This window comes from Jaculus jaculus, chromosome X, assembly GCF_020740685.1.
Source record: "Jaculus jaculus isolate mJacJac1 chromosome X, mJacJac1.mat.Y.cur, whole genome shotgun sequence".
Lineage (NCBI taxonomy): Eukaryota > Metazoa > Chordata > Mammalia > Rodentia > Dipodidae > Jaculus > Jaculus jaculus.
Window position 1 is genome coordinate 107378563 of NC_059125.1, and position 22847 is coordinate 107401409.

Consider the following 22847-nt stretch of genomic DNA (forward strand, 5'->3'; position numbering starts at 1 on the left):
CCCCTGCTGATTTAACACCAATTTACTACTCATCCCATGCTTTCCCCACCATTATAAAACTTCCCATATAAAGTATCAGCCACAGTAAATTCTTTCCCTAAGCTATTTCTGGTTGGGTATTTTATCCCAGCAATAAGAAAGTAACTGATATGGAAAATTAGTACAGAAGTTGAGTTCTTGCAGAGATAAACCTGACCATTTGTTTCTTAGTCTTCTAGAACTGGTTTGGGGAGGAATCTGGAAGAATTTAGAACTCTGTTGTAGAGAAGCTTTATACAGCTGTAAGCAGAACTTAATGGGCTATCTGGGTAAGAGTTTGGAAGACCAAAAGGCCAAGATAAATGCAGACAATGAAGACTTGGCTCATGAAATTTCAGAGGGGAAGTGGGACTTTATCTGTAACTGGGATAGAAGTAGATGTCTTGCAATACTTATTCCTTTTAAATTCAACTGTGTTCATATTTTCAGAAGAAGGGCAAAATATAGTAATATGTTTGTTTGATGTAATTTCAAGACAGGAAAGCCTTAAGTCTATGATTTGGCTTATCTTTGCTGCCCATATTCAGATCTACAATAAAAAAGAAGAAAGTTATGAAAAGTATAAGGTTTGGCACAGAAAAAAAATGTATTTAAATTTTATGTTCCAGATCCAGAGACTAGTTGATTTTGCTTCAACTGTTAAAGATATAATGACTGTTAAGTATAAACCAACTGCTCTACTTTGGTACAAAAGCATAGATGCCCTGAAAATAAGACAACCCATCAAAGACTCAGCCTAATAAGAAATCAAATTCTTTTGAAAAGAAAAGACCTTTGGGAGGATGTTGAAGGTTTCTGCTTGCCAAAGCCAGCATATAGAAGTTGATATGACTGAGAACCAAGACCAGGCTTCATCCTGAAAGTACATCTTGGCAGTGTCATCCACCTTGTACCAGTATTAGAAGAATAACAAGGGAATATAGATGTCATGGATTGTGCTGTGGTTCCAGTGGGCCACTTATGCTAAGCATTGTGATGCACAATCAAAGTCCCTGCAAGGAGGCCCTGTGAAACAATTAAATACAGTTGTAAAGATGAATTCTTGGTTGAAATGGAGACTTCAAGATATTAGTGATGGAAGTACCATGAAACATCTGACAGAAAGAGCTGTAGGCTTTGGGTGGAGCCTTCTCAGAAGAGGGACTAGAGCCAGCACAGATGGACACTCATCACTAACCAACCTTTTGGAGCCCAAGTCCTGAGTCTTAGATACAAGAAATAGAGCTGTAAGATTTATGTTTGCTCTGCTGATTTTAAGTCTAGCATCAGTTTAACAGGGCTCACAGTTAAGAAATTACCTAGATTCCAAGTAAGACTTTGAACTTTGGTCTTTTAAATGCTGTTGGGACAGATAAAGCCAATAGGGGACATCTAAATTTAGAAGGAATGATTTTTGCATCATGAGCTGGACTTGAGTCTATGCAGGCCAATAGTGGAATGTGATGGTTTGAATGCAGTGCTCTCAATAGACTCATGTGTTTATTATGTATTTAATACCAAATTAGTAGTACTATTTGTGAAGGTTATGGAAACTATAGAGATGTAGTCTTGATGGAAGGACTATGCCCCTAGGGATGATCCTTGAAATGAGATAGCGCAGCCCTACTTGCTCTCAGTATTTACTACTTGCTGATGTGATGACACTGGATTCTTGCTCTTTCCATTGGCTCAACACTATGATAAAAATTTCCCTCATAATTACAAGCCATTATACACTTTTTCTTTCCCTAAACTGATTTTTGTCAGTTATTTTGTCCTAGAAGTACTAAAGTTGTTGATAATTCTTTCTTTACCTCTCTCTTTCTCTCTTTCATATTGTAAAACATAGCAAGACAAAAGCCATGCGTAAATCAAAAAGATCTTTAGAAGAAAACTTGATCTTGGATTCCTCAGTTTCCATAACTCTCTGATATTTGTGTCATTCAATCTATGATATTTGTTATAGGACCCATACTAATAACTAAGATATTGTCTAACTTTATAAATTTTTTCATGATGCAAAATTATGTTAATTTATTGATTGAAAGTTTAATTTTTTCTAGGAAACATGAATGCTTCTGGAAAAAAAATAATAAAAACATAAATGTTGCCTTTTGAATTTTAGAAAATGAGAGAATTGGGATATAATAAATCTAATGTCAAAAATTGATAGAGCTAAATAAAGGATCCTACAAGAACATGTAGTAGAATATCTATATTGTATATGACCCCCATCATTCTGCATAGCAAGATAGTGAGTACAAACAAGTCAATTTTTGGATATATAAAAATATTTTTTGATATTTGGAATTAAAATTTTAGTAGTATTAAGTAATAATGTGTACAAATTATTTAAGGGTATCTAAATTCTATTAGCTTATTCCTTAGGAAGCTATATATAGGCTGGAGAAATGACTTAGCCATTAAAGCACTGGCCTGCAAAGCCTGAGAACCCATGTTCTACTCTCCAGGTCCCATATAAGCCAGATGCACAAGGTAATGCAAGCACGAGGTTGTGCATGCACACAAGGTGGTACATGAATCTGGAGTTCAACTGCCATGGTTGGAGGAGCTGGTATGCCAATTCCCTCTTTTTCACTCTTTCCCTCCTCTCCCTCTCTCTCTCTCTCATAAAGTTGTATGCCACCATACCCAGAAAAAAACAAAGCTATATGTATGCATACAGATGTGTGCCGCGGACTGACTCTCGGGGAGATCAGGACCGAGGGAGAACAAGGGCGAAGGCTCAGGGAGAACTCGGGATTCGGCGAGGAAATGACAGACAGACACACTCAAGTTGAATATGCTGCTGCAATTTACTGAAGGTTTCATGAAGATTTTATACAGATTGAACAGAGAAACTTAGCAAGCCAACAAGTGATCTCAGAAATCATTAATCTAAACAATCTTGAGTATTGTTCTATTGTAAGCATACATGTAATGTTGATCAGGCAGGAACTGTACCCATTTTTTAAGAAGGGCGTCTTGTATCATTGACCACAACATTATACAAACAGAAACTAGGTGTAAGGTGAATAACAGGTTACTTATTTCTTATACCCCAAGGACTGTATAAACACCAAGGCTTACGCTTCCTTGTTAAGCGTTCCCGTAAATGGAAGAGAATGCCATAGCCTCCTTTTTACTTCATAATTCACCCATCTATTACCGAATTCATCATATCCTCCCTCATAGGGGAGTGGAACTAAGTAGATTCCAGCTCTAGGAGTCCACCACCTGCCCTTGATCAAGTATTGAACATATCCCCCAGGAAGTTTCCTGGTGGGAATGCCTAAGTTTTGTAACTCCTTTTCTGCAGAACTGTCATGTTTCTTATGAACACTACCGATCAACATTTCTACTTTCATATTCTCAGGCTCAGTATCGTTCTCAAACATCATAAGCTGTTTTTACTTTACACCATCTAAAAACTGTTCTAGAGTTAATTTTTTATTCCTAGTAGAGTTATACATTCTCTTCATTGCCCTAATCATAGGAGGGGCACATTCAATACTTAGATTGTTTCTTGTACTCTGATTGCGTGCATGATTACTAATAAGTGTTGAATTAGCTGTTCTTAGACAAACAGCTAGAAGAAAGCAGGAAAGAAACAGCATTGGCGCCAGCAATTAGGTCGTCGTGACTTCATGGGCAGCAGGAACCTTTACAGTAACCGACTGCCAAGGGGTCACCGGGGGCATCCCTCCGAGGAGTGCTGGCCCTCTGTCCTCAGCTCTCTTCCAGTGCAGAAGCATTTCTGCTTGCTACACAGGCGAGGTCGCCGTGGACGTAGCAGTTCCCCCTTTTTTGTTTTTAAAATGAAGCTCAAAGACTTTCTGTTTCACGGCAGCCACAGTGCTGAAAAGGCATTTAAGAAGAATAGGAAACAGAAAGACCACTAAAAGTATTAATAAAAACAGCACGCCAATCAAAACAAAGTATTGAATCCAATCTAGAGGATTAAGAGAGCGAACTCGCTGTTCTAAATCCCTAGCTAAGGTTTCTAAACCTCCCATTTGTAGATGAGACTGACTAATGGCAGAAATATCTTTTTGTAATGTATCTATATCATGAGTAACATCATTATCCTTCCATACTCCTTGCAAATGAGCCTTTACCTTATCCCATGTTTCTGATGAATTATATGGAAGAGGTGTAACACAAATTGATTGAAAACTAGCATGACACCTAGTAGATAATGTAGTTTTTAAATTAGTTAGGTCTTGTCCTAGAGCCAGAACTACTTCCTCGAGAATATTTATTTTTGCTTCTAATTTAGTATCTATGGCAGCCTGTTCCATCAGGGCGGAAGTAATGTTTATATTTAAAGCATTAACATAATGAGCTGTATGAATTTCTTTAACCAGTGCTGTGGTAGCAATAGTGAAAGTGGTGAGTATTGAAATTAAAGCTGTAATACCAAGAATCAAAGCAGCAACAAACCTCTTTGGCCGCAATAGTGCATTAAATGTTTTTAACACTTGAAGAGCAGAATTATCATACCAAGGATCATCACCTAATTCTACTGGCAACATCACATAAGGAGACCGTCTAACAATGAGCATTACTCCTAAATTTTTTGTGTCACCTGAGGAGATGCAATTAGTAAGTTTACAAGAATAACAATGAATTTGATAAGATTTTCCTACTTTAGTAATATTAACAAAATTTTGTTGAGTAATCAATAGAGCATTAGGATAAGCAGCACAAGCTTTAAGCCCATAAGGTATAGGTTTTGTAGTGTTAGGCTGTTTTTCAAGAAGCATATTTGCAGCGGCAACCAACCTGAATAAATCTGAATGAGTTCTAGATATATTTCCTTCTGTGGCTACCCAGGTTGGTTCCACATAGCCTTGAGAAAACCATCTTTTTATTTTTTCCCCTAGCATATCTCCTAATTCAAACCCATTAAATTTATCCTTATTATTTTTAATATAGTTCTCATATTTGCCTTCCCCTGAGGAAGCAGAATAATCCCATATTTTAACATCAGAGCTTTTTGGATTATAATATGTAGCAGCATTTGGGAAGCCGCAAGTTAACCAAGCAGGATATTTTGTGAGAGAAGAGTCCCAATATTGATTCCTGTCTCTATATTTTAATATACAGGATGGTAAAGGCAATTCTGTAACTTGTTGATGTGTCTCATTATAATTAGGAAAACCTAAAGTCTGTATTTGTAGAACCCACATCCATCTCTTACCACGATCTGTTCTATCCGGAGCGTCCGTTAGGAACGTCCGATAGCTGGTGCGCAAACAGCCTACTGGTACCCCTCCCCCTTGGAGCACAAGGCAGATTGGTAAAGAATCTGCTTTGCCCTCAAAGTTAATAAAAGAGGAGGTACTCAGTCTGACTTCCGAGTCTTGAGTTCCGCCTATGCGCATAGAATCATTGGTTAAGATTTTAATAGGCTCCTGATCCAACCAACCCACAGGCTGTAACAAAGGGGGGTTAGGAACATATGCCCAATAGGGAATTCCCTGAACTTCAGCCGGCGCGGAGAGCAGAGACAAAAATGCCACAAAATACATGCAAGCAGTCAGGGGTTTTCCCTGGCTGATTATTAATTCTTTTGCTTCTCGAGTGAGAGTTCTTATCTTTGTCCATGTCAAATTATGTCCCCGTGTCGTTTTTAGTTTCAGTTTTTCCATCTGTCGGAGCAGCTGTTTGTTGTTCCTCTTTAGCCGTCTCCTGCGCCTGCGTAAAGTGTGGCCGGACGAGCCTGTCAGGGATCCAGATGGGAGAGTCCGCATCCTGTGGGAAAATACAAGCATATCCTCCTCCCGAGGTTATTAAGACATTTGGTCCTTTCCAGGAACCGGTCAGCATGTCTTTTCAAAGTACTTTTGGTAACATTGTTGGAGTTTTTTTTTTTTTTTTTTTTTTAAGTTGAATAGTAAACTCTGGAGCAAGAGGATCTAATTTTAATTCCTTCTGCTCTTGAGGGGGAGCTCCCTTTTGTTCTGGACTAGGAGCTTGCCTTTTTCTTAGTTTTTTGACTCATTTTCCTCTTTTTCTTCCCCATTCAGGGAGGTCCCATCCTTATGGAACTTAGACTTACATTCATTTTTCCAATGCTTTCCTTTCTTGCACCTGGGACATAATCCAGGAGCAGGTCCCTTGTTATTAGGGCCTGAACTTTGTTGTCTGCAGTCCTTCTGCAGATGTCCTGTCTTATTACATTTAAAACATACAGGACCAGGTCCTTGTGGGGAGGCTTTTCTTCCCCCATAAGTCTTTTTTACATAGGCGCTGAATCTCTGTCCCTTCATGGCTGTAGCGTAGGCAATTCCCTGTACCACCGCTGGTGAGGCATCCAAACAGGCTTTAATGTAATCTTGTATTTGTTCTGTCTTTCTTATGGGTCTGATTAAATCCTGGCACAGCGCATTAGCATTTTCCCAAGCCAATTGTTTAAGGAGAAGATCAGTTCCTTCTGATGGAGGAAGCATCCTGTTGATAGCCTCCTCTAGATATAAGAAAAGCATAAATTCTTCTAAAACTTTTGTGGACACATTAAACCCATTTTTTGCCAACATGCGCTGTACCATGACCCCCAACATCTTTTCATTTCTACTCATTGAATGCCCCATGATTTCCTTGTGATTACTCACTCTTAACCGGTGATCCTTTACCGGCGGGACTGCAGTTCCCTGGTGAGAGCCGATCCTAAGTTCTGAGGAAAGAAAGAAAGAAAGCTTACCTGTCCTTCAGGTCCCTGTTCGGGCGCCACCTGCCGCGGACTGACTCTCGGGGAGATCAGGACCGAGGGAGAACAAGGGCGAAGGCTCAGGGAGAACTCGGGATTCGGCGAGGAAATGACAGACAGACACACTCAAGTTGAATATGCTGCTGCAATTTACTGAAGGTTTCATGAAGATTTTATACAGATTGAACAGAGAAACTTAGCAAGCCAACAAGTGATCTCAGAAATCATTAATCTAAACAATCTTGAGTATTGTTCTATTGTAAGCATACATGTAATGTTGATCAGGCAGGAACTGTACCCATTTTTTAAGAAGGGCGTCTTGTATCATTGACCACAACATTATACAAACAGAAACTAGGTGTAAGGTGAATAACAGGTTACTTATTTCTTATACCCCAAGGACTGTATAAACACCAAGGCTTACGCTTCCTTGTTAAGCGTTCCCGTAAATGGAAGAGAATGCCATAGCCTCCTTTTTACTTCATAATTCACCCATCTATTACCGAATTCATCATATCCTCCCTCATAGGGGAGTGGAACTAAGTAGATTCCAGCTCTAGGAGTCCACCATCTGCCCTTGATCAAGTATTGAACATATCCCCCAGGAAGTTTCCTGGTGGGAATGCCTAAGTTTTGTAACTCCTTTTCTGCAGAACTGTCATGTTTCTTATGAACACTACCGATCAACATTTCTACTTTCATATTCTCAGGCTCAGTATCGTTCTCAAACATCATAAGCTGTTTTTACTTTACACCATCTAAAAACTGTTCTAGAGTTAATTTTTTATTCCTAGTAGAGTTATACATTCTCTTCATTGCCCTAATCATAGGAGGGGCACATTCAATACTTAGATTGTTTCTTGTACTCTGATTGCGTGCATGATTACTAATAAGTGTTGAATTAGCTGTTCTTAGACAAACAGCTAGAAGAAAGCAGGAAAGAAACAGCATTGGCGCCAGCAATTAGGTCGTCGTGACTTCATGGGCAGCAGGAACCTTTACAGTAACCGACTGCCAAGGGGTCACCGGGGGCATCCCTCCGAGGAGTGCTGGCCCTCTGTCCTCAGCTCTCTTCCAGTGCAGAAGCATTTCTGCTTGCTACACAGGCGAGGTCGCCGTGGACGTAGCAGATGTGAAATCAGATGTGAAATTCAACTCTACTAATATCCAAATCAATAGCATCTGAAGATATCTCTCCTAAGACTCAATTGGAACAAAGCATTTAGAAAGGAAGAGTAGATCCTACTTGGACTTAAACCAAATCTTCTATTTATAAACTATTTTCATGAAAAACAAAATAAAAAGAAAATTTAAATTAAAAAAAGACTTTATAAGAGAAACCATAAAATGTCCCTTAAATTTCTTGTTTTCTTCCATGTGAAAAAAGAGAAAGTTGAGGATGTTCCTGACTATTTATCTCAAAGTTACTGCTCACTAGTCATTGTGACATAACCAGTTTTGCAATATTTTAAAATTCTGGTTATTATTTTACCATCTTTGGTTTCTGGAGGAGAAGAGAAGAAGATAAAGATAAAAGTGGATAGAAAAGAAGTCAGTGAGGAGATGTGTAAAATCTTTCTTATTTTTTTAGTATTCCAACTCTTTCTGGGCTAAGCCAGAGAAGTTAACAACATAACCACTCCCCGACTATGCTTTATCTCATCTGGAAAATATGGATGAAATATAGACTTACACTAACTTTGATAGGCTTGTATCACATAATTTCCTATAGTGCCTTTTCATCTCATTTTGACCTCTATAGCAATCTAGGTGATTATCTTGTAAATTTTAAGGAATTAAGACAGTAATTCAATTCACCTGAAGATATCCCTATTCCTCTTTCTCTTTTGGTGCAATTAATAATATGTGACAATACCTGCCCTATCTAATTAATTATGAAGGGCTATACCACACTGTAAAAGAACTCCTTTCAAGGACTAATGATCATGAGAAGTCATCACAAAGAAGGATGAATGGCAGCCTGCAAAATGCATTCACCATTGGCACAGTTGAAGTTTTGAGTATATGAGGTGATAATATACAAGAGATATTTGGAAATATTCTTTCATCATTTATGTTTTTAAAAATGTTTTATTTATTATTTATTTTCAAGAAGAGAGAGAGAGAGAATGAATGGGAGCACCAGTACCTCTTGCCATGGCAAACAAACTCCAGATGCATGCACCATTTTGGGCATCTGAATTTACATGGGTATCGGGGAGTCTAAAACAAGTTCTCAGGCTTTCCAAACTATCACTTTTAACTGCTAAGCCATCTCTCCAGCCCATCATTTAGGGTTTTTTTGTTTGTTTGTTTGTTTTTCAAGGAAAGTTCTCACTCTAGCCACGCTGACCTGGAATTCACTATGTAGTCTCAGGCTGGCCTTAACTCATGGCGACCCTTCTACCTCTGCCTCCTGAGTGCTAGGACTAAAGGTATGCACCACCATTCCCAGTTCCCCTGTAATTTAAGTATAATTAACATTGAAGTCAATTGCCAGTCACAATCTTCATATAGGTCTTACTACAAAACTTTTAGTAGAAGAAGCTTCACTGGGTGCTTGCTAATTACTCATTTCTGAGTTCATAGTTTAAACTCATTCTCCTCTTGTACTGTGCCATTTTTCACTGTGATTAAGAGTAATTACAACAAACTCTGATTAATACATATGTAAAAAGAAAAATTATTAATGTTGTAAAAATTGGAATCTTTCAGCTTTAACATTGCTTCATGATTTCTAAGGTATTTTCTTCTGATATGGAGTTTCATGCAGCCTGGGCTGGGCTGTAACTCCCTATGTAGTCAAGGATAACCTTCAACCACTAATTCTCTTGCCTTAACCTCTCTGGTGCCACCATTGCTGGCTTTTTCTAGGGAAATTTCAGCCCAATTTTTGAATATATACATACATACATACATACATACATACATACATACATACACACATACATACACATATATACAGAATTGGGACTGTGGCAACTTTCTAATGCTCTTGAAGTTTCTAGTGCCTTTGTAGGTTGTAAGATAGTTTTCTGCACTGGTTATCAAATAAACTCTAAAAAGGAAAAAAAATATAGAACTATGAAACTTGAGTTTTATACCAAGTATTGTAGTTAATAGATTATTCTTCCAACAAGAAAGCCAAAGGACAATAGGACAGTATTATATTTTTCATTTTTATTTATTCATTTTTATTGAGAGAGAGTGAGGGAGGGAGAGAGTGTGTGCAAGAGAGAGAGAGAGAAAGAGGAAAAAATGGTGCACCAGGGCCTCCACCCATTGCAATGGAACTCCAGACACATGTACCACCCTATGTGCATGTGCAGCCTTGTGTGTCTGTCTTATGTGGGACACGGATAGTCAAAAATGGACATAGGACAATATTTTAAAAGTATATAGTAAGTTGATATTTCTGGACTAACATTGCATAATGACTTGGAAATATTTTTGGGTCTCTTTAGATAATAGAATAAAAGTATTTGAAGGAGAAATGATTATGCACATTGCTCTAATTTTCATCACTGTTTATCACCAAGGTAGGGTGTCAATTGAGTTTGCAGGTTTATCAGTCACTTGCAGCACTGTTTATATTCTGTGGGCTTCCTTAAAACCCATGTCATGGAACCAATTTAATTTTCTGCTCAAGAGCACTGTTTAATTTACATTCAATGTGCTCTGTTGTTTGAGATTTAGGCTCTTTCAAAAAAATAGTTTTAACAGAACTTCCTGAGGCGAGTTATAAATTCTAAGTTGCAGAATATCAGTGAAGAAATTTAGTCAAGTGCTGGTTTTTTAATTAGGACTACTATGTAAATGAGCTCTTGAATGGATGTTATAGAAATGAAAATTTTGTCTCAAGACAAAGAAAATAATTTAAAAAAAAATAATTGCTTAAAGCTAAAGAGAAGTACTTCAAAAAGCTAGGTGTTCCCAGTCATGATCAGTGCTAAATGTGTAGACTCAATTGTTTTACTGGCAGAACCTGCTATGAATGATTGACTTAAACTAGTATTGATATAAGAATAGCTTGGACTCTGTCACATAAACAAATAACCCTCACAGAGCCTAAGGAAAGTTGACAGGGGTACACAATTGGCTTTGTCTATCATTAGTAATTTGGCATATAGGCTAATGTGGGCCTGTCTCACTGTGAGCTTCCATTATCACTGGAGTACTGTGAAGTGAAGGTACAGACCCATGCAATGTTGCTTAAAACTTTCCACTACAAGTGCAACTTCATTTTATTGGCCAAATGAAAATATATTTCCCAACCCGAACAATGACTAGGAACACAATGCTACTATGTCCCCATACAGAGAGCACAATGTTTGAACAACCACCTTTGCTACAACAGACTATACAGTCTGTCTCTATGATAGGTTTTCATGAATGCAAATAGTGAATACAACAAAAATGAATTATTGTTCTATTTCACTTTCTGCATTAATGTTGCTTCTTTGAGGATGGAAAGACAAATAGGAATGGCATGCAGAAACTTTGAAAAATGAAAGCTATAGAAAAGCTAAGAAGAATATTGTAAGCTACTAGTAAATCTCATAATATTTCACAGAACAAATTATCTTTGTTCATTTGGTATAAAGATTATGAATTCTGTGTACCAGAAACAAAAATTAAAAAGGCTAGAATGCACTGACATGGTAAATATCATGTGTCAGAATAACAGCAAATAGTGGAGGCCTAGTCCTTTCAAAGAGAACCATCCAAAATACTTTCATAAATTTTTTTTTGTATATTGTAACCATTCAAGTAAAAGTCACTATAGTCTGTATTTTGTATTTGCATGGCTTCCTAATTTGTCTCCTGGTTTTTCTTTTACTTCCCCAAATAAACTTATTTCTTAGCTTCAAATGTTGTAGTATTACTTCTTAATATACTTCCAGCTTCTAATCATACATGCTCATACACACATGTATACTCACATATACATTCTTTACCATGGCCTGTGAGTGACTACCTAACTTGGCCTTTATCTACTTCACTAAATTCATCCTACGACAATGAGAGTTGTGGTCATGCTACCAAATAAAATCATAAGATTTTCTGAGGATATTAGATTAATACGTGTTTCCTGGAGGGGACAATTTTAGGACAAGGTGCTGACAACTAATTTATGTCTGCAATCTCTAAAAATGAAAGAGGCCAAGCAAAAAGTGGTAGTGCTAAAAAATAAACAGATCTTTGGAAATAGCCTATACCTTCAGAAATTAGATGTGTATAAGTATGTGTGTGGTCCTCATGATTCCTACAATATTCCTAAAATATGATCCCATAGAAGAAAGATATCTTAAAAGAAGCCCCCATGAGACTCAAAATGACATCAAATTTTTTTTTAATTTTTATTTATTTATTTGAGAGCGACAGACACAGAGAGAAAGACAGATAGAGGGAGAGAGAGAGAATGGGCGCGCCAGGGCTTCCAGCCTCTGCAAACGAACTCCAGACGCGAGCGCCCCCTTGTGCATCTGGCTAACGTGGGACCTGGGGAACCGAGCCTCGAACTGGGGTCCTTAGGCTTCACAGGCAAGCGCTTAACCGCTAAGCCATCTCTCCAGCCCATCAAATTTTTTTTTAAATGTGTGTTTCTATGATTTCTTTCACACTAAAGAAAATTTCAAGTGTTTTAACTATGAGAAACCAACTTATGTTTGGGTGTTTGGTTGGTTGTTTGGCTTTTATATTTATCTTACTTGTATGCTGTACTACATCTTGAATCTGTAACTTGATATGACATAGGAGCTTTGGAAAAAATTAGCTGTATTCTCTGAAAGTATTACTTCTACTTATTCTGAGATTGTTCTCTGTTTTTGAAGCCAATTACATGTATGTATGCAAGAATGCTTCTCCGTGTCCAATATACTCCTTATATTCTTTTATATATCTGTATTTAAGAATAGATTTTACTCAGCCCTTACAGATATTTCAATTTGTTTCTTAGTTTTAATTCCCAGTGTTGTTAGACTCGTCTACTAGATTTTAGTTTAATTGTTCACTCATTCTAGAATTCTTGCTTGTTATTTTTGTTTCAGTTGTTAATTTTCTCCTGAATTATTTGCCTTGTCATTGAATTTCATAAACTTATGATCATTTCTAAATTTCCATCTAACAATAAATAATAGTTTATATGTGAGTTTATTATGTCTACTTTACCTGGTTTTCAGTCAATTTTTAATTGTTGGCCTGCCTTACTGACTTATTTTTAATTTATGGGGACTTTATTTATTTGACAGCAACAGACAGAGAGAGAGAGAGAGAGAGAGAGCGTGCCAGGGCCTCTAGCCACTGCAAAGGAACTCCAGATGCCTGTGCCCCCTTGTGCATCTGGTTAACATGGGTCCTGGGGAATCTAGCCTTGCACCAGTGTCCTTAGGCTTCACAGGCAAGCGCTTAACTGCTAAGCCATCTCTCCAGCCCCTTACTGACTTTTAGTTGTTAACTACATATGAATAATAGTTCAGATAATTTTAGGCTTTGGATTTTGCTACATTCCTGGGACAATTTAGTCTTGCTACAGGCAAGCAGTTAGGCCAAGAATGGATTATATTACTATAGTTAAGGGATTAAGCAATTTAAAGTTGGAATTTAGTTACTATGAGAGTTGTTCTATTTCAAGTTCACCCTTGCCCTTGGTATAACCCTTCAGGGTTTCAATGCAAAGTGTTTACCAGGGCTATTTTTCTACCTCCAAATTTTCTTTAATTCTGAGATCCTGAAAACACTTCTTACTTTTTTATTCACTTTCTATAAACAGATAGGTGTTTTCAAAGGAAAAATGGTAACAGATCAGATGTCTTATGAATGTTATGCATATAACATTCCAGCTGATATTATAATTAAAATTTATCTTGTTATTAAGTATATATATGTTGTAGTGAACTTAACAAAACTATTAATTTTAATATTTATAGGTATATAATCAGTTTGTCATGTAAAATTCCCATGAAAATTAGTTATCATTATCATTGATTATAGATTAATTTAACCCTAATAATGCTCAGAAATCTGTCATGTAGACAGAAAGCTTAATTTGCATTTAGCTAAGATAGTGTACCAGAGATTTTGCTAATAAATTATGAACACTAAAAATAATGCCTTTTCTTTCTTTTATTATGTGCTTCTGAGATCCAATTGAAATTATTTTGGAGTACCTTAAGTAAAATCTCTGCTTTTTTTTCCCCCTTTTTTTGGCTTATCAAGGGACGGTCTTGCTCTAATCCAGGCTGCCTGGAATTCTCAGGGTTGGCCTTAAACTCACAGTGAAAACCACTGCTTTTTTAAACTACTATTTAAATGCCTTGTGTCATGGATTGAATGTTTCATATATTGATAGATTGAATAAAACACATTGGATAAATATGGAGCATTAACTTTTTAACATTGCCAGCATGCTGTATATACAGAAAAGAGTGGGGCAGGCAAAGACTAAAATGCAACACATTAAAGCCATAAGGGAAGAATGAAACTAATATAAAATAAGGTAACACCATAATGTAGAGTATGGTTTGGAGGATATGATAATATGATAAGGTAAGTTCACCAGTTGTAACACATGAATTATGTTGTTTAGCAGAGGATTCTGGACTATGTGTGAATATGGAAACTGTACTTTCTGCTGCATTTAGCTGTGGGTGTAAAAGCATTAAAAATATTCACAGTTTAGTATATGAAGAAGGGCCAGAGTTACAGAGAAAAATAATGGTGCTGAAAAATTCTGATCAGTTCAGTATCAGTGGAGCTAAAGGATGGGTGAAGATGATGGCATTGAGCACAGAGATGTTGAGGAAAAAAGATTGGAGAGAAACACATCAATGCAATGAATCACCAAGGTCATAGTTACATATGTGCCTTCATTATAGAGGAAATTCAATGCTATTAAAAGATTAAAACATGGGAGTAATGTGTTCACATTTATATTAAAGAAATACAATTCTGGTTCCATCTCGAAAATGGTTTGAAGGAGGGGCTGTAGAGATGACTCAGCAGTTAAAGGAGCATGCTTACGAAGTCTGATGGCACAGGTTCCTTTCCCCAGTATCTACATAAAGCCAGATGCACAAAGTGGTGGCACATGTGTCTGGAGTTCATTTGTAGGGGCAGGATACCCTGGTGTGCCCGCTCATATTCTTTCTCTCTCTCTTTCTCTCTGTCCTTGAAAAATAAATAAAATATACTCTTTACAAAATGGTTTGGGGGGCTAGAGAAATAGCATAGGATAAGGCATTTCATGCAAAGCCTAATAACCCAAGTTTGATTCCCCAGTATACATATAAGCCAGATACACAAGGTGTCTCATGCATCTGGAGTTCATTTGGAGTAGTTAGAGTCTCTCTCTCTCTCTGTCTCTCTCTCTTTCTCTTTCTCTCTTTCTCTCTCTCTCTCACTCTGTGTGTGTGTGTTTCTCTTAACAAATAAATAAATAAGTAAATGGTTTGGAAGAAGGAAGAATGAAGGCGAAGAAGCAAATGAAGAGCTCTAGCTGAGGCAAGTTTTAATCCTGCAAGCAAGAAATCATAGGGAAGATGATTAATTCACAGCTATCTTTGTTCCATAAAACCTCTGCTTCTGCCCAGAATTCTTTTTCTTTGCCCATTGTAGCCAGAGACCAAGAAAGCACCCCATTTCTAATAATTAAAAATAAATTAAAAATGATTTAACTGCAAACTCTATTTTCATTTTAAGCTCAAAATAATTTCTGTCATGTTACCTGTTTCTTTTTAAGCTACCCAGATTTTCTTAAAAGAAGATTGTTCTTTTTTTTTTCTAAGTTTCAAGGTGATCATCACTGTAAATGCACTAATTTATATCTTAACAGCACACAGCACAGATAGTATGAATAGTTTCAAAATGGATGCCTAGTAAATTCATTTCATTATGGTGTCAGAGTCAACTCTATGTCTCTTGGATGAACCTCTAAATCAGACACAGTTTGTGGAAGGAAGAAATTTATTTGAAGCTTATGGATCCAGGGTAAGTTCCTTAATGACAGAAGAACTTCGTCCCCTTTACTAGATCCATGTGGAGAGAAAAACTGCCACCAGAACCATAAGCAAGCACACTCTGGGAACCCCCGGCAGAGTTCAAGCACTCTTCATACCTTAGGCTGGAATTCAGATTAACCCCCAGTAATACTTTAGGGCTGGACCCCAGGATCTGTCCACAGTGATAACTTCTCCAGCCAGGCAGTGGGAAATCCAAGTTACAAGCTTTAATTAAAAAATAAAAAAAAAAAAAACAGTTGAGTCTATTGGGGGACATTAATTCTAACTAACACAGTAAGCCTTGGCCTTATTAGCATATTTCAAGTCCTGTAACATCAACAAAGTTAGACATATTGTTCATTCTCCTTGTGTCTTATGTTTAACATTCCTATCTTAAAATATGTCAGGAAAACAAATTAATTTAATGAAAAAAAAATACTACAGTTTCTCAAAAGGGGAATAATAAATGGCCCATATGGGCTTTAAAAAGCATTCATTTGAATGACAGTTATCTACTCATTAATTATATAATCATATGCATCTGGAAGGAAATTTATAATTTAAATTCTTATTAACTATATAATTTTAATTAAAATAAAAATCACTAAAAGTTTAGTTGATAATAGGACTGTACAATTATTAATATAGTGTCAATGCCTATTAATTCTACAACCCTCTAATACTTTAGTTGTTAGGAAGACACTTGCTGAGTACCTGCCATGTATTTATTATTATTATAGATGCACTGGTGAATAGACTAGACTAGACTAGAATAGAATAGGTCCTTTACTGTCTCAAATATTACTGTATCTTTGGAGATGGACAAATAATTAAATAAATGTATCATTTACTATTAGCAAGAACAAGTTTGAGTACCTAGAGATCCTTTTTTATTAAATCTGGGACTCTGAGTCTTGAACCAGTCTAGATTTGCATTATAGCTGTTCATTTTAAAGCAATTCCTAAAGGAGAAAAACCCTCAAGAGTTTCAAAGTAATTGTTACAATAGTAATGTATACATTTACCCAGACAGAATTCTTCCATAGTATTACATATATGAAAATGTTTTCTTTATAAAATAGTGTTATCAATAGACTTAGACATATAGTTCATTATCCTAGTGAGAATGAACATATAATATTTCATATTATAGACAAATATTACTTTGTTTAGTAGTTGATTAATGAAGTCTAGTTATCTTATGACCTTTCAATGCCTTTATTCAGACAAAATTTCTCTTATGGCTCTTCTACAGTGTGGGTACCAACAGAGAAAAGTTTTCAAGATCCTGGTTGTACTACTTTCCCTAGTATTTTTGCATACTGAGATGTGAAGGGAATTTGTAAGCATATGAGTCACAGTCTACTTCCACCTGTGACAACCTTTATTAATCTTTAAATCCTTCCCCTGCTTACTGAAAACCACTGGCAATGTTAATCAGTGACAAAGTTAATTAGAATTTCATTCTCCTAAAATGTCTCATCATCTTCAGCACTTTTCTGTGTTGCTGAAATATGCAGTTTAGTGAGGTTGTCTGCACTGATGCTTATCAAAGTAATTAGAAAACTGGACCTTTTATTTTAGAATTAATCACTTTTTTGCATTTGTGTTTTAGAATGTACTACAAATTTAATTGTACCCCATAATAAGATATGCTGAAGTTTTAACTGTTAATACCTATAAATTGAACTTATTTAGAACTGGGGACTTTGTAGATAGAGGTCATTAGGATGGGACCGAATGAATCCAATATGATTGATAACTTTAGAAAAAATATGGAGACATAATAACACATAAGGGGACACACATAATGACAAAAGCAAAGCGTAGCATGGATGTAGCTGGAACTTGAGAAATTCAGAGAAATGCTGCCCACCACCACAAGCTAGGAAGAGCCCAGGAAGAAATGGAGGGGACAAGGTTCTGTTTCTTGAACAGCAAAGTTTGTAGTACTTTGTTGTAGTAGTCTTAACAAATTAATAGGAGAATATAAGTGAATGATATTTTCTTCAAGTTAATTAAGTGGCTAAAGACATGTAATTCTGTTGCATAAATTCTCTGGTAAGATCACTCCAATGCCAGTATGCGTGAAAGTAGACTGGTTTACTTACCTGAGGGCCAAAGAGCTTGAGATAGTTGTCCAAGGACTCTCTGGCCCTAAGCTGAGATATTAATTCCATTGTTTTTATTAATTAGCTTTGTACTCAGTGAATACAGTCAGGTTGGTACCATTGTTAGGCTCATCCATGTCCTACCCCCTCCCCCTGACTCCTCCTTGTTGAGGTATATGGGTCATGCATTGTTTATTTCCATTTTATAGTTTGTATAGCCGAGGGGAGGGGTAAGTAAACAAACAAGATATGGCAATTTGCATATTAATCATTTCTGTAGTCAGGCCACCCTAACAATGAAGCCTGTTTTTACTTTGTTTTAGCCTAAACTGTTTTCCTTCTTATCATCCCTCTTTGCCCTTTATGGACAGTTCTCTTTTTCAGATTTTTTTCCATCTACTAACTAAAATAAGTTTAGTTCCTGAGCAATTAACTCATATATTTCAGTGAATCAGTTCAACTTTTAGATTGTTTTCTAGAATATTCTCTCTTCTTCATAGTCATAACACCTTAATATTTTGTATGTAATGGCTGGTACTCCTGGTGTATCACATACATTTTAATTATTTTCAGCCTAGATTGGATGAACTTGGACAGAGCCTTTAAAACATAGGGTTTTAACATTAGTCCCAGCCTAATTATTATGAGAGGTTCCATTTAAGGAGGTAGCTGGTGTCCTCATGCAGTCCACATAGGGGCAGGCCCAAGATATGGGGTATATCAACTGTAAGACCTCCAGAGTATTGGGTAAGCATGACCTTAAGGACCAAGTATGTATCACTTGTCACTGGGAACACTAACACTGTTACCATTAAATCTTGTATTTTATTATCAGCAGCATCAGCAGCAGGAACTGGTTCATGATTATTGTCCTTTAAAATATGGATGGCAACACACAAGAATTATTGTAATCAAATAAAGCTAAAGAAAGAGAGTCAGGAGAACTTTGTCTGTACAAGATTAGTCAGCAGGAGAGATTGTGACTAATCCTATTGTGAGGAGGAGAGCACAGCACATTCCTACTGTTAGAGGGAGGGGGTTGTACCACATTCCTCAAAAAGAAACAGATATTCCCATGGAATGAAAAGGATATAATACAAGGCAATACTAAAGAACTGTATCTGTTCATGAGTTAAAGACATAAAAGTCTTTTAGAGTTAAAATTTCTCTATGGATCAGACAAGGTTATCAAATTAGCTGATTGGTCCAGCGAATAGGAGTTTGGATCCTTACCATGTGTCTGGACTATCTCTGACTTGTAGAGTTTAATAGGATACATGATGCTATAAGAACCAAATACTTTTTTTTTTTTTTTAACCAGGCAAAGCAAATAGCAGTAGGACTGGTGGACAATGCATCATTTTCTTTTTTTTTTTTTCTGGCATCTCAGGTTGATTCCTCAGGCTTATGCCATGTGTGGACCAGTCAGCTTTCCAGATTGTGACTGGAGCAAGGCCAGTCGTTTTTGCAGGGGTAGATGTCCTCCAGAGCTTGACTTTGAGGGGACCCTCTGGGTCCCTGGTAGCTCTTACAATCGACTAAGGATTTTGAAGATTTAAAGTCACAATGAGAAAGGACACCCCAAGCTGCTTTGGGTTATGTGACATCTGTTAGTAGGAATGAAGCATTTACCACAAATCAGGAAGAGAGATAACTTCATATGTTAATTCAGAGAACTCTTGAATCACCCTGAGTACAATTATCCCTATCTTTTTTTAAAAATTATTTTTGTACTCAGTGAATACAGTCAAATTGGTACCATTGTTAGCCTCCTCCCTGACCTTCTCCACCCTCTGACCCCTAATTCTTGGGGTATGTGGGTCATGCATTTTAGGCTTAGCCATCAGTTATGGGTAGGAGGAAATATCTCTGTGTATCATGGCCCAACATGTTGCTCTGACATTCTTTCCACCCCCTCTTCTGCAAATTTCCCTGAGCCATGTTGGGTTCATTTTAGGTCTGCTTCAGTGATGAGGTCTTGGATCTTCTGTGTCTCTGTATATCTGATTTGGTAGGAGTTGATTGTTCTCTGTGTCTATATCCTTTACTCTTGTACTGGCACCAGGTTCACCAAGAAAACAGTACCCTTGCTTGTATCACCAATTATTCTTAGTTGGAGCTATGACCGTTTCGAGGTATGATGGGGTGGTTCTTATCTTAGGATCTGTGTCTATCTGAAAATAAGAAGCAGATTCTCCAATGAAGAGTAAAGTTACAACCAGATATATGGGATAACCATTATATTTTAGAGACAATTTAATAGGAGTAGGCCCTCTTGTAGCCCACGATTGGTGGTAGCTTGATAATGGAGAGTGGGTTCATTTTGCATCTGTTTTTGACTTGTTTCCCAGCTCCAGCTATGGGTCATATTCTACTGAACAGATCAGTTAGCTAAATCAAGAGCAGTTGATTTCTCACCATGGCTGTGTGCCACTATTGCACTTGTGTGAGCATCACAACAGGTTATTTGCTGCTAAGTAGGTTAGACCATGAGTTGTTTGGACAGATATTGGTCATTTTCCCACAATTACCCATGTAGAACCTCTGACAATAGAGCTTTTTGGGTTGGATTCTTCTTGCTTTTCCAGTGCCTTTAGGTAGATGGTTAGGTTACTGAATTGGGAACTCTCTGTCTTTGTTATTAAGGCATTTAGTGCTATGAATTTTCCTCTGAGGACTGTCTTCCTTGTGTCCCTTGAGCTTTGGTATGATGTGATCTCATCATCATTCATTTCTAGAAGTTTAGCAATTTTATTTTTTGATTTTGTCTACTACCAATTTATTGTTTAAAAGTTTGCTGTTCAGTTTCCAGGAGCTGATGGGATTCTTGATGGGTCTTTTCTTGTAAATTTCCATCAATATAGCACTGTGATCTGATAACATGCAAGGAATTATGTCAGTCTTCCGAAATATATGGAGGCAGGCTTTGTGGCCAGTATATGATCTATTTTAGTCAATGTTCCATAGGCTGATGAGAATAATGTGTAGTCTGTGGACTTGGGATGGAATGTTGTGTAGATGTCCATTAGGTATAAGTGATCAATGGTTTTGTTGAGCTCTCTTACTTCCCTGTTGAGTTTCTGTTTGGATGATCTGTCTATTACTGGATAATGGTGTATTGAAGTCCCCAGCTATGATGGTGTTGGTGCTTATTTCTGTTTTATTGTCAAGTAGGTCTTGTTTTATGAACTGTGGTGCACCTGTGTTTGGTGCATAAAGATTTATGATTGTGATGTCATCGTGATGGATCATTCCCTTGATAAGTAGGAAGTGGCCTTCTTTGTCTATTTGATTATTTTTGGTTTGAAGTCTTTTTTATCTGATATTAGGATAGTTACACCTGGTTGTTTCTTACTCTCATTTTCTTGGGATATCATTTTCCACCCTTTCCCCCTGAGGAGGTATCTGTCTTTAGTGGTGAGGTGGGTGTCTTGAAGACAACAGATTGAGGGGTCTAATTTTCTGATCTGTCCTGTTAGCTTGTGTCTCTTGATGGGTGAACTAAGGCCATTAATATTTAGGATAATGACTGTGAGGTTTTATTTGATCCCTGCCATATTGTGTTGGTATATGTGATTTGGTGTTTTCATGGACTTTGTAGTTTTTTTGTGCCTTCCCTGAGTTCTGTTATTGTGATCTGCTTCCTATAGGCATTTGAGGTTGAGTATTTGAATCTGCTGTGTGGAGAATTTCCTGAAATACTTTGCAGGTTTGGTTTTGTGTTCATATAATTGTAAAGCTGAATTTTGTCATGGAAAGTTTTCCTTTCACCGTCTACTATGAGGGATATTTTGCTGCCTAAAGTAGTTTGGGTTGGAAGCCATAGGTTCTTATACTTTGTAGTGATCCATTTCAGGCCCTTCTGGCTGTCAGGGTTTCCATTGAGAAGTTTGACGTGATTCTGATGGGGTTATCTTAAAAGTGATGTGTTGTTTTTCCCTAGCTGCTTTAAGGATTTTCTCTTTGGTGTCAATGTTTAGAGTCTCGATGACAATATATTTTGAGAGTTTCTCCTTTGGTCCAACCTGTTTGGTGTTCTCTTACCTTCTTGTATCTTGATGGCCCTTTCTTTTGAGAGAGTGGGAAATTTTTCTTTGATTATTTTGTTAAATAAGTTTTCCATGCCTTTAGTCTGAATTTCTTCCCCTTCTGGCATTCCCACGATCTGGATGTTAGGACATTTAAGGATATCCCACAATTCCCTCATATTCTGTTCAGAGAAATTTTTGAACTTATTGAAACTTTTGAACTCTCGGACTATTTCTTCTGTCTTGTTTTCCAGATCTGAGTTGATATTCTCCACCTGGCTGCCTCTATTCTTGAGAGCTTCTAAAGAATTTTGGGCTTCTTCAATTAGGTTTGCATTTTCTACTACTTTTCTATGTATAGTTTCCATCCTTCTGTCAAGTTCCCATTTCACATCATTTTCTGATTTTATTGATGCATCCAGGAATTCATCCTTGCATTTATGTTTTCATTTAGCATTATCAGCTGATTTTTGAGGCCCTCTTTTCTCACTCTCCTTCATAACTCTTAACTGTCTTTGAACTCTTTGATTTTCTTATCTATTAGGTCTAATCTAGTAATGGCCGCATCCACACGATTATCAGTCCTTTGTTGCTTTTCTGCAAGTTCTACCAGTAGCTTAGTCAGGGTTGCATTGCACATAGCTTCATTTTGGTGTTTTGATCCTAATATCTCTTCTATGTTTTGATTTAAGACATTTGTTGTAAGACTGAATGATCTTATTAGATTTACTCTCATTTGATTTTTCATGTTATTTCTTTTGTCATTGGCAAGGCTCTGGTTTCCCACCAGGAATAGATGGTAAGACCCTATTGGTGAAAACTCCACATACTTGGGCTGCAAGGTCACTGAGAAATCCTGCTGGAGCTGAGCTGAAAACCTCCTGCATGTAGACCAACTGACAGAAATCTGGAAAAAGCTATGCTGCATTCAGTTCAATGGGACAGAGAGAGAAAGAAATAACCAGTGAAGATACACAGC